At 38.0% G+C, this 15,845-nt stretch overlaps 1 protein-coding gene and 2 long non-coding RNA genes across 5 annotated transcripts in view; 1 reads left to right on the top strand and 2 right to left on the bottom strand.

Annotated features, from left to right (window-relative positions):
- The window catches only part of mwh (multiple wing hairs), a 213,083-nt gene that overhangs the window by 165,731 nt on the left and 31,507 nt on the right, over positions 1 to 15,845 (bottom strand). Inside the window, exon 1 of one of the 3 annotated variants that reach the window (XM_074088877.1) lies at positions 803 to 947. The exons of 1 other annotated variant lie outside the window; for it this stretch is intronic. The gene's annotated coding sequence lies outside the window, so the exon portion shown is untranslated. Of the gene's footprint in view, positions 1 to 802; positions 948 to 15,845 lie in introns of those variants that run through there. One more of the 3 variants, XM_074088880.1, reaches the window with a different exon arrangement.
- Positions 2,994 to 4,075, bottom strand: LOC141428843 (uncharacterized). Its single transcript, XR_012451473.1, has 2 exons — positions 3,986 to 4,075; positions 2,994 to 3,901 (listed from the first exon to the last, which is right to left on the bottom strand). It is a non-coding gene; the product is annotated as an uncharacterized lncRNA (long non-coding RNA).
- On the top strand, positions 9,458 to 12,732 carry LOC141428842 (uncharacterized). The gene is made up of 2 exons (XR_012451472.1): positions 9,458 to 9,546; positions 9,651 to 12,732. It is a non-coding gene; the product is annotated as an uncharacterized lncRNA (long non-coding RNA).

Raw genomic sequence — 15,845 nt, 5'->3', positions numbered from 1 at the left:
TATTATATATTTTTTAATATTTCTTAGCACTATTGATGAGTGTATTATAACTGACTTTGAACTACATATTACAGTCGAGTTCATAAACTTGTGAGCAAAACTTTGACCAAATATATCTGAACACGCATCTACGCCGTTAACAATAGAGTCGTTTTCAGATATTTCTGATCAAATTTTTGCTTACAAGTTTATGAACTCAACTGTAGTAGAGCATTTCAACCGTCTCAATTTTCGTGGTCACATTTTTTTATGAAAGGGCCGTAGAATTTGATGATATTTTCGATTAATTTTTAGATGACTTCTCTTAGATAACGTAGAAACTGTAACAGAATCTTATTTCCATGTCAACAAAAATGTGCCCACGTTAATCAAATAAAGTATGCGCTCGAATAATGACCCACTACACCGAGTTAAAACGTACAATTTTTCAAGGTACAATGAGTATCCCAAGATTTTTTATGTGTTATTAAAAAAAACCTGACTTAACCTGACTTGCAATAGAAGAAACAGAAGGACCACTACACGCAAGCATAAGGAAGGCGGCTGTCAGGGAGGAATGGAGGCCACGACCACTCTGTCAAGAGTGAAACGACGAAGAAGAAGAAGAACCTGACTTGGTGTTGCAGGTGTCCATGGGCGACGATAATCGCTTAACATCAGGCGATCCGCCTGCTCGTTTGCCCCCTATACCATAAAAAAAAAAAAACATTTTTGAATCGCACGTGGGCTACTATCAAAAAGTACTTCTCTATGAGTAGGTATATCACAAAGCTGGGCCTCAAGCAAAAAAAAAAAAACTCACCTTTGACACTTTTCAAATTTCCATAACACACAAACACTGTTCAGATTCACACGCACATTTTGGGGAACTTTAATTACAAACTTCAGTCATGAATGATTTTCGTTTGAAACTTAGGGCTTTTGTCGCTGACGTGCGCAAGCGTCGGCGGCCGGTACGAAACTGGCGGTGAACTTGAGCAGTTTCAAGTTTGCGGGGCAACTGGCCGCGACGGTTTTATAGTTTTCTTGTTTCTTGGCGTTATTGTGGAGACTATTATGAAAATACGGGTATTTCTGTTTTCCATCAGATGAAGGAGATTCTATGCCGGTTTTCTATTGATATGAAATTCAATGAATAAGAAAGGATCTAGTACAGATCGGAACTATTGAAGAACCCTACGCTTTGCTTGACTCTAACAAAAATTAGCTTTAATGCAAACGGACGGTGAAGGAAAACATCGTGAGGAAACCTGCACAAACCTGCGAAGCAATTCAATGGTGTGTGTGAAGTTCCCAATCCGCACTGGGCCCGCGTGGGAACTACGGCCCAAGCCCTCTCATTCTGAGAGGAGGCCTGTGCCCAGCAGTGGGACGTATATAGGCTGGGATTATTATTTATTATATAATGCAAACGGATTAAAAATATTTTTTGAAAATCTATACCATTAACATGTGTCTGAATGATCTATCCAATGCTTACCCATAGTATGAGTTTAGAGGAGGCTTTGCGTGTAGGCGCCCCTACATGCAAAGAGGAAATGATTTCTTTATCTACCCTAACAATATTTTTTTTTATTTAATTTTACCATTTTGTCGCGTATGTAATTACCTAATATTGTTTTAATTTTTGCTTTGAACTTCGCTGGACACGCTACCGCGTGTCTAGATATTTATTCAGCCGCGGACAGACGAATGGACATGGCAAAACTATAAGAATTCCTTTTAGAACTACGGAACCCTAAAAATTCTTATAAATAAATAAATAAATAAATATCACGGGACAATTCACACCAATTGACCTAGTCCCAAAGTAAGCTTAGCAAAGCTTGTGTTATGGGTACTAAGCAACGGATAAATATAATTATATAGATAGATACATACTTAAATACATAGTAAACACCCAAGACCCGAGAACAAACATTCGTATTTTTCATACAAATATCTGCCCCGACACGGGAATCGAACCCGGGACCTCAAGCTTCGTAGTCAGGTTCTCTAACCACTAGGCCATCTGGCCGTCTGGTCTGGTCTGGTCGTCGTTATAGGATCACGTGACAATGTAAGCGATACAAAAGCGACGGCAGCCGCTTGAATAGCACCGATGTGTCCATTGATTAGCTACTAGCTTCTTATCGGCTGCACGTAGAGCAGTCAAGTTGTACAGTCATCTACATAACTTAATCAACTAAGAAAAGTCCGGAAAACTTTTGACATTGTCATTTCAAAGTTACATTATTAATAATATTATTTAAAAAACCTATGAATTTGTACGCCATGTGGACTTACAAGGTTCTATTTTTAAGTTTACCATCTACATGTGTACAGTCAAGGAACCTTTTCATAGTCAACATGACATTAGAAACAACAAAGGCTCCATCCTGGTACGTGATTCAGTTTCTTTGACTATACCTATGTTTAACATTTTTTTTTAATGTTTATTCTTAAAAGTTCAATATCTCAATAACGGCTGAACCGATTTTAATGAAACAGCTAAGTACTGTCGCAAAGAAACACACTTTCACGTAAAGAATCATCGCTTCTTTCTATGCCACAGACAGATAGACAGATCTATATGGCTTCAAGCTTATAACGCCCCTCTTTTTACATCGGGAGTTAAAAGAACGATACGGTCAAAGTTACAAAAGTACGAATATACGACTTTACCGACTTAACAGTTAGGTGTACACATATTTTTATAACTTTCACAGTATCGATATCTTTGTAGTTGACTGTACTTTTAATAGACTAGCTAGCGCATGATTTTGTACGACCAGATGGCTAAGTGGTTAAAGAACCAGGATACGAAGCTTGACGGTGCCACCTTGTGCCGTACTGAAAACAAGCCCGGTGTGGGTAACAGCCAAGGGGCAATGCGGAAAGACAGAATAAAACTGAAAGTAGCTGTTGCTACACTGAAAATGCTTAAATATTGTCTGGAGGCGTGCTCTGAATAATTAGGGCTCTATCTAAAGGATGTAAAGGAAAAATGTTAGTATGTAAACACAATCTTTATTGCTCTTTTGACTCTATACAGCGTAAAGTAATATAAATATGTGAAACCACTTGTAGTAGATTACCAGACAATTTACAAAGATAGTTTTAGCTCAGCCGCAAGCGGGTGTGATGCAGAAGGCGGTTCTTATATGCTAGTTTCACAATTTATTTAAGCTTAATGGTGTTAGTCCCTAAGGAAATCTAAACTTGCCATCAATTTCAATTTTCAACTACTGAATTTAAATCATAAACTTCCCTAATTAATATTCATAAATGTTTTACAGACCTGGCCAGAAGCTACCTCTCTGTGACACCAGTCCGGCAGCCGAAGGATGACCACTGGAGTGAGACAAGCGCGATGCTCTGGGGCGTCGTCTCTATGTGCTGACCCTTAGCTGGCCGCGCGGGTCCCACAGGATGCAGAACAGTCTTCTGGTCTCAGCAACGGAAGAAAAGACGTGGCAAAAGCTAGTTGCAGAAGGCACAGCCAAGGCAATGATGCTACAGAAAATTGGCTAGTTCTCAGAACACAGAATTGAATATCTAGCCCGGAAATTAGAGTTTATCTAAACCTTAAGCTCCCAAATGGAGGTGCAAAAAGACAAGGTCTAAACCCAAATAATTGGCATCATCATGCCACAAATTACTTTACTGTAGTAAGTAAACGAAAGATGAAAAATAATTATCAGAATAATCCTAATAAACCTAATAAACTTAATAAACCTGATAACCCTAACCGGCTGGAAGGAAGAAGAAATTGCTTCGATTAGACACTTGCAAAAAGGCAAAAGCATGTGGCAAAGAGGTAAAGTGATCTGTATGATTCTTACCGGAGTAAATCAACTGTAGCCCAGGATTAACTCGACGCTGGTCTTCCCACCCTCAGCCGCATGCAAGGATTCATGTGCTGAAATTAACCACAAGGATGAGAAATAATGCCACGTGGACTACACCGAATCTAACCAATATTTCAGTAACCAAATTTACTTACAGTTCACTTGCTGCACAAAAATAAAATTTAAATGGGCTGCGTTTGCGCCATAAAAGCCACTAAAATTCACAATGGAGGCTGCCACCCTCGTCTCTTCTTCGATGGAAAATGATCTAGCTCTCACACATGATGGAGGCCTAAGTCAAGAGGAATGGAGACTCCAGTACAGCCCTCCTCAAAGCCTGAGTGAACATAGCTTGGACTAAGAAAAGCCCCTAAGAATTTCCCCCGAATCCCACCAATTGTGGGAACAACATTTACTATGCCAAATTATCACTAGATGTTATTAGCTTTCAATTCTGTATCAGATTCGACTGATTGTAAATTAAATAAATGTTATTCACCAATGTCTGAAATTAATTATATTTCCCCTGAAACATGATAGAAATTCCTGAACTGACATCCCTACAAAATGATTTACTTAAATGCTCCAATCAGAGATGTCCCCGTCAATACAATCCTCCTTCCTGTTGCCAGCTGAAAAAATATATTAAAATAATTGCTAGATTAATCGGATTTCGGGCAGTTCGAGTCATGGAAGAAAACACAACGTTACAATACCCCCCTTCCCCACTTAAGGTTCAACGTAGGTGAACCGTACGCTGCCCTCAGCGCTCTGCTCTATAACCTAGGAGTTCAACGAAATGTCCCATGCAAGAACCAACCTAAGGTCCGAACAATCTGCGTAGCTACAGAACATAACTCAAATGTTTAGAAGAATACCTTTCAAAAGTAAGACTATGATTGTGCTTACTGAATCTATTGTAAAGGACAAAAATGTATATAACATCCAAGAATATGGATCAGTAGAGTTATATACCAAAAACCTTTGTATCATACTAAAAAAACAAAATAACCAAAATGCAACCATTCTTATTCGTGAACCAAACCATTAGCTTCTCCAGCACAACGGCAATGTTGTGCTGAAGAGGCTAATTACCAACAGCCAGGACCGATGTTCAGCATTCCTCAATATAGTCCCTTCTTGTCCGGGCGAAACCTAACACAAAATTCATAACCACTATCAAAACCTAACGAAATATAAACAAGACCTTTGTATCGAAATATCTTTACCTAGACATCTCGGAAAAAATATCTTTACGAAATATGAACAAAACCCTTCACCAAGATTACCTAAACATCTTGGATACAAATACATTGTCTCCAAGGAATTACAAAACCAAAATATCCGCAACCTTCTGTTGAGGAAACGAAATCTATCTCGCCCGGGCTCGAGATACCAAAACAAAATAATCACCGTGCAACAAAACATCGCATCCACACATGCACGGAAACCCGATAAGTTGAATGCGAAACACGGAGTGACATAACTATTATAACTTGGTGAGATACCCAAGGTACCACAGGTATACATACTTTGCTTGAACACATATTAAAGACTACTCTTGATGATATTGAGTTAAGATAGAGCCGCCCTAAGAATCCATCAATATCTACCTAAATACTCTATCATACATCACGCTTACAGTAGTAGTGCGACAGTTATGACTGTGCACCACACCTTACAGTTTGTGATTAAATATAATGTAATATTTAACACTCAAATGCTAAGCTCTTATCTTAAGGAAGTGATCCAAGTAACGACAGTGTTTCGAACCATGGCAGCTCGGCAGCCAGCCGGAGCAAACGGCCGTGCGTCCACCGCTCGAATCACCTCCGCTACTGTGACGTCTTCTCTTGCGTAGTCAACAATGGCGGCGCGGCGATCAAAAAAACGTAATGCGGGCCGCGCGTCCACTGTTCACTAGCTGAGTGGAAACGTTTTTTACGCCTTCAGGTCTTTAATGTGCCAAGAACCAATAGGATGACCATCCATCCTCTCCAATTCATAAACTAAGGGAGACAACACTTTCTTTACTTTACATTTTACGTACTTTGGCGCGAGCTTTGCCATCTTAAATTTTTGTGCGTCACTTTGTACGTAAGAACGTTTCCAAACTACGTCCCCTTCTGAAAATTTAGCTGAACGACGTCTTAAATTATAGTACTTAGAGTTAGTGCTATGCGCTTTCAAAAGATGAGACCTAACCTGCTCAAAAATTGTCTTTAAACAGCCAAATTCCCCGGCATATTCCTCCCGTGGAACGCTAACGCTATACTCTTGATCGGTGTCTCGGTAGAATGACCCATTTATGACTGGTTCTCTAGCGTGTACTAAGAAAAATGGAGAAAACCCCGTGGACTCGTTTACTGCACTGTTTATGGCAAACTGAATACGGTGCAGGTGCTCGTCCCAAGAGCGGTGGTTTTCTTCTACGTAAGAAGCTACTGCAGTCATAATAACTTTGTTGTACCTCTCTACCAAATTAACTTGAGCCGTAAAGCGTGGGCCAAAATGTACTTTTGGGACACTGTACTTTTTCAAAAGTTGCCTAAATTCTGAACCCGTAAACTGGACCCCGTTGTCAGTTATGACGGTTTCAGGAACCCCATGAGCCAAAATAACATGGTTCTCAAAATGTTTGGCAACTAATGCACTAGTTGCACGGCGCAATGGAAACATCAGAGTATATTTTGAAAAGCAGCATGTCACCACAAATAAAAACGTGTAACCCGACCGAGAGCGCGGTAGTGGACCTACTAAATCTATCGAGACTACTTGAAATGGTCTATGACATACTTTTGGCTGGCCCATCAACCCTGGAGTACGTTTCTGTGAATGCTTGTAGGCGGAACAAACATCACACGCCTTTACAAATTCCACGACATCTTTATGCATGCCAGGCCAAAAATATGTCAAAGACAACCGCCGATGAGTTTTGAAAACTCCTAAATGCGCGGCTGTAGGCTCGCAATGATTTTCCTTCAAAATTTTTAATCGGTCGCACTTCGGTACTACCACCTTCCAGTCGAATTCACTAAGTAAATTGTATTTACTCTTACATAATCTAAGTAATATGCCGTCCTTAATACAAAAATTTGGAAAGTTCGCAGGAAATGACCTACAACCGTTCAAAATGTTTTCGTACCACGGGTCGTTCACAACGTCATTAGTGCTCGTCGCGTTAATAGCGTCAACCTTCATGAGCCTAGACAACGCGTCAGGTACTACGTTGTCGGTGCCTTTCCTGTGCTCAATTTCAAAATCATATTGAGACAGTCTGCACCCCCAACGCGCTAAACGGCCTGACGGGTTCTCCAGGTTCATGAACCACTTAAGTGACGCGTGGTCAGTTATGACCTTAAAATGACGCGAGCCTAAATATGCCTGAAATTTCTCGACGGAAAACAAAACGGCTAAAGCCTCCCTCTCGGTCGCGCTGTAATTACGTTCGTTTTTATTTAAAGAACGACTGACGTAAGCGATAGGATGCTCGTGTCCATCGATAGTCTGACTAAGCATGCCACCCAATCCATATGAAGAAGCATCGCAGTGCACAACGAAAGGCTTATCAAAATCTGGCACTGCCAAAATAGGTGCCGACACCAATGCATTCTTCAATGAATTGAATGCTTGTTCTGCTTCTTCAGACCACCGAAAGGCAGGAACATTCTTCCCTTTCGCCGTAAGCTTATTTAAAGGGGCGGCTATAGTCGAAAAGTTTCGAATAAATCGACGGTACCACGAGCACGTCCCTAAAAATACCTTGACTTCCCGAGAAGTGGTCGGAATGGGAAAATTCAAAATTGCCGCGACTTTTTCGGGATCAGTACGCAACCCGAACTCATCCACGACATATCCAAGATACTTCAAGGAATTTCTGAAGAACTTGGACTTCGCAAAGTTAATTGTCAAATTTGCAATTTTCAATTTTTCCAAAACTCTATTCAAGAGTACCAAATGGGTCTGAAAATCTGATGAACAGATCACAATGTCATCAATGTAACAGAAGGCTAAACCGGTTTCGATGTCACTCGTAATGTTGTGATCGATCAACCTATCCATGAGCCGCTGCTGTCTTGCAGGTGCTCCGCATAACCCAAAAGGCATGACTTTAAATTTAAAAAGTCCGCGACCCGGTACGGAAAAACTAGTCTTTTCCTGTGAACTTTCTGCTAACGGTATCTGCCAGAATGAGGAACTTAAATCGATCGACGTCAGGTACCTCGCTTCTTTTAAACTGTCCAAAATCTGTGGAATATACGGAATAGAATACGAGTCCCCCTTCGTGACCGAATTTAATTTCCTACAATCTAAACAAAAACGCCAGTCACCGTTTGACTTACGCACTAATAACGCAGGGTTATTCCATGGACTTTCGCAAGGGGTAACTACGTCCAACTGAAGCATCCTATCGAGCTCGGCACTTAAAGCTGCTCGTTTTTCCGGTGATAGTGGGTATTGTTTCACTTTTACCGGTGGCGCATCACCAGTGTCGATAATATGCTCAGCTAAACTGGTTCTACCTAGCCCTTTTTCTTCAAAAGAAATGTCCCTAAATTTCCTCACTACTGCGTCTGCTAGTTCACGCTGTGCCGTAGTCAAGTGATCGTATGACTGAATTGTATGTACAGGTTCTGAATTAATACCACAGTTCCTAAAGTACGTCTGTGGTGTCACAATGTAGTCAATGTTGTCGAATATTTCTGGCGCTAAATTAAAACATTTCCAAAAATCTACACCTAAAATGACGTCTGAAACAATAGTGGGTATGACAAAAAATTTAATAACATGTGTTACATTATTAAATGTTACCGGAACAAAAATGTACCCAATTGTTTCGACCTGCACGCCAGTTGCAACATGACACGATGTTGGTTGTGTATTTTGTATGCTAAAACCAAATTTCACAAAATCGAGATGAGCGTTGTTACCTAAAATCGAAATTGACGCTCCACTATCGAGTAATCCGAAAATTTCAAAACTATTTACTCTAAATTTTAAATATGGCCGAACATCATCTTTATTTGGTGCAAACAGAACCGTAGCGATCGAATTATAATTACAAAATTTTGAAATAGATTTACTATTAACATGTTTTTTACTACGATTCTGGTCTATCAGTTTTTTGTCTGAGAGTGTGAACCAGCCTTTTTAGCTTTATTACCAATACTACAATTTGGACAAGTAGCTATTTTGACATTTGACATACCACAGCCAAAACATCTGATTTGTTTGTCGGAATTTGGTTTTGCCTTACAATACCTAAAATTATGCCGTGTTTTGCCGCATTTATAACAAATGGGTTCCCGCGAATGCGTGGATGGAACATTCGATTGTTTGGGAACATTGACAGAAACGTTCGTACGCTGCGCACAAGCAAAACATGACTGCGATTTACTTTCGGAACTCTTGGCAGTGGGAACAGAAACTGAATTTATGGGCTTGGCTTTGCCTTTATACAAAAACTCACTACCAAGTAGGTTCGAGGATGACCTCGCGGAAGGTTCCGAAAACATTTCAGCTCGTTGACGCGCTGCTTCTACCTTACGACAATTTTCTTTCAGTTCCGCTACTGAGGTAATGTTAACCAACGCTAGCTGTTGTGAAAAGCTGGGCCTAATATTATGCAGCAATATTTCTAGCTTGGCTTCCTCAGAAAGCGGTACCTTACGACGTGAAAATAAGCAAGACATAACCGCAAAATAAATGTGAATAGGTTCGTCCACTCCCTGTGTTCTAGACTGAATTTCACTTAATAACCTATAATCATAATCAATTGGATCAAATTCCCTCAACAATAACTCTTTTAATTCGTTCCAGGTTGAAACTTCCTGCCTTATGCCTCTAAACCAAAATAGTGCCTTATCAACAAACAATTGTGCCGCTGAGTTGAATAACTTACAATCTGAAACACCAAAAGCCAACTGAAGTTCACCTATGCGTTCTAAGAATGACCTGACGTCCGTGATGCCATTGAATTTAACACCCCATTTTGAAACATTCTTATCGCCGGAACACTCAAATTGTTGCTGTGATTGTTGTGATTGTTGTTGTGAATGTGAAGAAAACATCTGGTTGTCCTCATTTGTACCTGGAGATGTTATTGGAGTTTCAACAATAGCCAACAGTGACTCTAAGTCTGATGAAAGGTCTGATTTAACTCGAAGCTTAGCGACATCCAAGTCAACATCTATTCTAAACAAGCGATGATATAAATGATAACCCAGTGCCTTTGACCTATTTAATGAGTACCTATCAGATGTTGATGAATACCTGTCAACACATGACCTCAGTTCAATCAACTTGTCAGAAATTGTTTTTAGCTCGGAATCAACAGCAAAGTCAGTTTCCAATATAGCCTCCGAAGGACATTCAACAAATAACTTCTTAAGTTGCTTTCTCAACCCATCAACAGTACTAAGTGGCGTTTCTGACCTAATTTTAACTTCATAAATCAACTCATCTTTCAAAAGTGAATAAAATTGTATAACTCTTTCCATATTTTAGTGATGTTTGTGTACTAAATTGAATTGAAATTAATGGCTTACAAACTTTAATTACTATTGTTTAATTTGTTTCAACAATAAAATTGTTTTATGTTTGTTATTTTACAAAATATAAGTTCTTATTAAAGTACTATAGCAAAATTTATGAATGATGTTTCATTCCCCAAATTCTTATTAATAACACAATTTGCTGGCACAAATGTAGCAATAAACACAATTAAATTGCATAAAATGGCAGTAATTAATAAATGGCAGTAAATTAAATGCTGCTATAAATAAAAGGTAGTAGTTTATATACACTGCTATTAGGTATGAAATGCAGTTAGAAATTTACAAACTGTCTAAGCACTATGCACACACAATTTATAATTCTAGGTCATAATTTTGTCATAATGTTGTAGCATAAATGATATTATAATTTAATATTCAATATTTCACAATGATTTTGTTTCCCAAAGTGGGTTTTTCACCATTAAAAAAAATGAAGTTAGTTGAACAAAACTAAGTTTCCTTTCATAGATAATCTGAAATATAGCTGTATGTATAGTATAGAAAGCTATGCTATGAAGTGACACTTTATAACTGTCAAAGAAAGTTTGTTCGCTTTCACAAAGTTTATAGGTTACTTTTACTATAAAAATGTTAATAAATATCAATTTGTGGTGAAAATAGTGAAAACAATAACTACAACAGTGAAATTTTTATGAAATAAGGCATAAATGTGCTAGACTTCTACATTCAAAGGTAATATTTGGTTTCAACCTGACAAACTGAATCTTAATTATTGAAAATTGATGGCAGTTGATTTCTACACAAAAAAATTAGCCAAAATTACTCAAAGCACTCAAAATAACGCAAAATTAACGGTTGGGCGCCAATTGCCACCTTGTGCCGTACTGAAAACAAGCCCGGTGTGGGTAACAGCCAAGGGGCAATGCGGAAGGACAGAATAAAACTGAAAGTAGCTGTTGCTACACTGAAAATGCTTAAATATTGTCTGGAGGCGTGCTCTGAATAATTAGGGCTCTATCTAAAGGATGTAAAGGAAAAATGTTAGTATGTAAACACAATCTTTATTGCTCTTTTGACTCTATACAGCGTAAAGTAATATAAATATGTGAAACCACTTGTAGTAGATTACCAGACAATTTACAAAGATAGTTTTAGCTCAGCCGCAAGCGGGTGTGATGCAGAAGGCGGTTCTTATATGCTAGTTTCACAATTTATTTAAGCTTAATGGTGTTAGTCCCTAAGGAAATCAAAACTTGCCATCAATTTCAATTTTCAACTACTGAATTTAAATCATAAACTTCCCTAATTAATATTCATAAATGTTTTACAGACCTGGCCAGAAGCTACCTCTCTGTGACACCAGCCCGGCAGCCAAAGGATGACCACTGGAGTGAGACAAGCGCGATGCTCTGGGGCGTCGTCTCTATGTGCTAACTCTTAGCTGGCCGCGCGGGTCCCACAGGATGCAGAACAGTCTTCTGGTCTCAGCAACGGAAGAAAAGACGTGGCAAAAGCTAGTTGCAGAAGGCACAGCCAAGGCAATGATGCTACAGAAAATTGGCTAGTTCTCAGAACACAGAAATGAATATCTAGCCCGTTAATAAGAGTTTATCTAAACCTTAAGCTCCCAAATGGAGGTGCAAAAAGACAAGGTCTAAACCCAAATCATTGGCATCATCATGCCACAAATTACTTTACTGTAGTAAGTAAACGAAAGATGAAAAATAATTATCAGAATAATCCTAATAAACCTAATAAACTTAATAATCTTATTAACCCTAACCGGCTGGAAGGAAGAAGAAATTGCTTCGATTAGACACTTGCAAAAAGGCAAAAGCATGTGGCAAAGAGGTAAAGTGATCTGTATGATTCTTACCGGAGTAAATCAACTGTAGCCCAGGATTAACTCGACGCTGGTCTTCCCACCCTCAGCCGCATGCAAGGATTCATGTGCTGAAATTAACCACAAGGATGAGAAATAATGCCGCGTGGACTAAAGCAAATCTAACCAATATTTCAGTAACCAAATTTACTTACAGTTCACTTGCTGCACAAAAATAAAATTTAAATGGGCTGCGTTTGCGCCATAAAAGCCACTAAAATTCACAATGGAGGCTGCCACCCTCGTCTCTTCTTCGATGGAAAATGATCTAGCTCTCACACATGATGGAGGCCTAAGTCAAGAGGAATGGAGACTCCAGTACAGCCCTCCTCAAAGCCTGAGTGAACATAGCTTGGACTAAGAAAAGCCCCTAAGAATTTCCCCCGAATCCCACCAATTGTGGGAACAACATTTACTATGCCAAATTATCACTAGATGTTATTAGCTTTCGATTCTGTATCAGATTCGACTGATTGTAAATTAAATAAATGTTATTCACCAATGTCTGAAATTAATTATATTTCCCCTGAAACATGATAGAAATTCCTGAACTGACATCCCTACAAAATGATTTACTTAAATGCTCCAATCAGAGATGACCCCGTCAACACAATCCTCCTTCCTGTTGCCAGCTGAAAAAAATATATTAAAATAATTGCCAGATTAATCGGATTTCGGGCAGTTCGAGTCATGGAAGAAAACACAACGTTACACTTTGATCCCCGGCCGGGGCAGATATTTGTATGAATAATACGAAAGTTTGTTCTCGGGTCTTGGTTGTTTAATATGTATTTAAGTATGTTTTATCTATATAAGCAATATAAGTATCTTTATCCGATGCCTAGTACAGTCACCAGCACCAATATCTGACACAACAAGCGTGCATAAATATCTGATACGACTCTATTTCTAGGGCCGGAAGGACGTGTCAGATATTTTTGCACGCTCCGCTGTGGCAGATATTAATGCTGGTGACTGTACCCATAGTACAAGTTTTGCTTAGTTTGGGACTAGGTCAATTGGTGTCAAGTGTCCCATGATATTTATTATTTTATTTTATTATTATTTATACGTCATAATATGAGTGTGGTTTGTTACCTTTCAATAACACGTTTAAAAAACAAATCTAAACTAAAAAAATATATTTATAAAAGTAATGTGTGAACAATTAAAGGTACATAGTAAGTGAATAATTGTTTTCACTGTTGCTATTTCATTTCCTCGCCATCGAAGTGAAAAGCAGTATAAAAGTCGAGCATTAAACCCATTTTCCCCTAGACGTGTCTATGAACGTCTTGGGTAAAATGGCTCGTTTTATACTCTTGTTGTACAATCTACTATTTCTGCTCTAGTGCATAAATTAAAATCTTCGTGTAAGACCAAGGCAATCACATGAATTGCCTTGGTAACTACCAACAGTCACGAACAAAAAAATTTTTTTTTTTAATAATTTGCATTTAAAGTCTGGAGTCAAAAGGCTATAAGCTATATCTCTGGTTTCTCTTTTATACAGAGTTCTCATGTTAGGTTCTCGGAAAAGGAAAATCGTAACAATACGTCGTTGCTGTAAAACGATGTAGTCACCCAATCGGTCTATTCGAAGTTGTTTTCTCTGCAACTCGCGCTCATAATTTCATAAATCAGCGGGTTAATTTGATGCTTTCACAAGTAGTATTTTGAAAGTACCTAAATAATACATTTTGGTCTTATTTATTTATAGTTTTCCGGGCGATAAGACTACCAGATCGTATCCCTTCATTTCCCATAATTTAATTTGCTTTAATATGTTGTTAGCTGAAATTATTTTTAAAAGTAAAATGTTTTTTTTTTTCACTTATTTTCTTACTTCGCGCTGTTGTATGTAGGTTTTACTGTCTCATTTGCTTTTTTGCGGATATTTTTCACCCAATTATTTAAGTTATTTGGACAACTTTTTAAACATTTTCTTTTATACAAATCTTATCATAATAATCACAAACTCAACAATAATAATCGATGAAATAGACGTAAAACCGGTATCCACTCACATGCTTTGAATTTTGAGTTGAACTCTATTCATTAACAAAATAAGAGCGTTGACTGGTAACTAGAGTTGCCAAAAGCATGTGTCCCTTTTTTATTCAAATAAATATATTGATCGATTGATTGAAATTCAGTAATACACTTGTTGATTTCTATAGCTTTTATGATAATTTTGTCAACGCGAATACGGAACCCTTCGTATGTAAGCCCGACTCGCACTTAACTGTTTTTATTTACAACTTTGTAATATTAAGCCACAAACTGTCTATCACGCCATCTGTGTGCAACATCGTGAACTTAGTATTTCTTAGTCTAGCGAGACTGAAAGTAAAAGTACACTGCGCGAGTAGCCTCGATGTGGCTTAGTGAAAGACACTCCACGTTTCCGAGTAGGCTCAAGAAGTTCTATACAAAGACGCTAGATGACACTGTTATCACAATTTGTAAAAGACAAATAATGTATCTGCAACAGTCCTACAGATACAGTAAATATATTGCAAAAATGCAACAAAAGGTAGAGATTTAATTCTACTAGTATTATAAATGTGACAATACACGCAAGTTGTCCAAAGAGACCAGAATGCGTGGAAATCTTCAAGAAAGAAGTGTATTATAGGTTTGAAAAGTTTTGACAACATGCATGCGAGTTCACTGGAGTTACTATAATAGTATAAAATCAGATGCGGATATTTTGAGGATCGATTATTTGCATCGTTGTTAATTCGTTTCAATTGAATTAAATAAAAATACAGTTAATGTTAATGCAAGGATGATTATTTTTGGACGGAATGGTATTTTTGTATGAAAAAATTATTACCACACAATACTTAAATAATTTATGTGTATAATTGATTCTTAGGTTATTAATTACATACCCTGAAAATATCCGCACCTAATTTTCTAGCACCTTTACAGGCGTCCATAGGTTCCAAAAAAAAGACCTAATTTTTTTTTCCTAGTAAGATAGCATATAAAATAAAAGGAATATCCCGTCAAAAAAGTGGCAGAAAAAATGTACTTAGAAAAAAGCTCAAGGCAACTTCTGAGTGTTGTACTGCTTAGTTTTATTCCCAAAAGCTGCCAGTGACTGTTTCACTAAAATGCCAAAGTACATAGTTAAAAATAATAGAACGTGAAGATTTAGCTCTGCAACATTTCGTTTTAGTGAAATTTCCTTTGTACTGTTTTGAACCGTCTCTTCAAGACACGTCCGTGGTAAATGATCCAGATAGCTTTTTCCGCTTCACTATGCACACCGGTTTCTACTGCAACGACTTTAATTGTTTTCTTCGTTTTGAGGTTGCAGCGTGAGTTGTGGCGGGAGTGAGAGCGTAAGCGAGGGCGGAAATTCATAAAATATTTATAACTACATAATTTACAAAATACGTTACAATGAACTCCACATAACAAACATTACGCAAATCTAGTAGATACATTAAAAAGCGGCTATATCTATCGTTTCAGACATATCTCTCTCAATCACAGATATATTCGAAAAAAAAAACTATCTGATTTATATCGTTTCTATTGATTTTGCATTGTATTTCTCATTTGTACTGTATCTCACCCAGAGTTACCATAAGATTCATGCAT

The sequence above is a fragment of the Choristoneura fumiferana genome, chromosome 6 (genome assembly GCF_025370935.1).
Source record: "Choristoneura fumiferana chromosome 6, NRCan_CFum_1, whole genome shotgun sequence".
Classification (NCBI taxonomy): domain Eukaryota; kingdom Metazoa; phylum Arthropoda; class Insecta; order Lepidoptera; family Tortricidae; genus Choristoneura; species Choristoneura fumiferana.
This window is presented reverse-complemented; position numbering and strand designations above follow the sequence as displayed.